The sequence below is a fragment of the Geospiza fortis genome, unplaced genomic scaffold (genome assembly GCF_000277835.1).
Source record: "Geospiza fortis unplaced genomic scaffold, GeoFor_1.0 scaffold55, whole genome shotgun sequence".
Classification (NCBI taxonomy): Eukaryota; Metazoa; Chordata; class Aves; order Passeriformes; family Thraupidae; genus Geospiza; species Geospiza fortis.
In genome coordinates, this window is record NW_005054308.1 from 1,641,250 (window position 1) to 1,642,912 (window position 1,663).

The window sequence follows — 1,663 nt, forward strand, 5'->3', positions numbered from 1 at the left end:
ACACCCAGGGGTCCCTCGGGGTCCGCGGGGCACCGCCCAGGTGAGCGCTGCCTCGGCCCGTGTGGGTCTGTCCTACCTGCCCAGAGATCAGTGTGCCAGGCAAAGCGCTCCCGCGGTCCGGCTGAAATTCTGCCACGGTGATAAAATAGCCCTCAAATCCGCTTGCTTCCTTCTCTGGCACCGGTTATTGCCTTGACAGATGTGCTATCTCTTCTCTTCGACTTGGCCCACTCCAAAACACACATTTGCTGGATCCACGCAATCCCAGCACCTTCCAGGACCTATTTTCCTTCCAGTCACGGGAAGTATCTTCTCTCTGTTTTTTTCATGGAGCATATGGACTCGTCCTCTCCCAGGGCTGGACCCCCATGTTTTCACCCCACGTTTTCTTCCACCCAGGATCTCTCCATGTCTCAAAGCGACTCTCAGCTTTCCCGTCAGATCCTGGACCCCTTTGTTTTCCTCCTGCAGCATTTTCTATAGGAAGCTGGTTCCAATATTTTATGTTAAACCTTTTCTCGTTCCACAGCTTTGCCTGCCTACACATGACTCTGCTCTCTCCCCAGCCCCTTGGGCTATACATTTTCTGGTGTTAAATTATTAGTCCATGAACCTATGCGTGCAGCACAGCTCTGAGTAACACCGTGGCAGTGTGTGAAGAGCAGAGACTTTGCTGAATGCCTGGTCTTCAATTTCCTGACTCACCTGATTGCACACACCTGGGGCTGAGGGAATGGCCCTGTGCTGTCATTACTGGTGTGTGCCTGGCCTGTGACACACCGGTCAGTTTGGTGGGGGAGGTCTGCCAGGTAGAGATCAGCTCTGTCCACATTCCTGCCAAGAATGCATAATGACCCTGCCTCTGGCAAAAATACAGCACAGCCCAGGTACAGCCCTTGGTTTGTGTCTGTGCCTGGTGCTGACGATTCCTGGCCTTGCCCGGGGTCCCAGGGGTCACAGCACAGGCAATGAGGGGAGGAGTGGGGCTGGAGCAATGCTCTGTGACCTGCCAGTGGGATTTGGGTGTACAGGAATACCTGGGGGGGAGCAAGGCAAGTGTGATTCAGGGTGTCAGGTACTGGGGAAACTATTCCTGGACCTCTCCTGTTTAGTAAAATTGACTCTTAAGGACATAGATTATGAAAGGACAAAGTCAGATTGTTGGAATAATTTAATCTAATTCCTTTAAGTAACTGACACGTGGACAGTGTGATGTTGAAATGCTGAGTATGAGAGGAGCAGGTGAGGCTGTGGAGGATCCCAGCAGTACGCTGTGAAACTTTACACTAAATTACAAATCACTAGGGAATGTGCTTCATTAGTGCAGGACTACCTGATTTATGTGCCACTTGGACTGTATTGCTTGTTTATATTTAAGTTATTCTCCAGTCCCTCTATTTCATCAACAATTCAAAATGTTACACTCAGGAAAAGGAGGAGATGGATTTTCTTCCTTGTGTGGAGAACTGGCTGGGGCTTGCAGCCCTGTCAGAGACCCAAAGCCCCCTCAGAACCCCTGGAGCCCTTCCAGAGCAGTGGAGCCTTGTCAGAGCCTCTGGAGCCCCGTCAAACCTGCTGGAGATCCCTCAGAGCCCCGCCAGCCCCTCAGAGCCCGTCGGGCCCCGTCCGGCCCCGCTGTGAGCCCTGTCACCCCTCAGAGCCC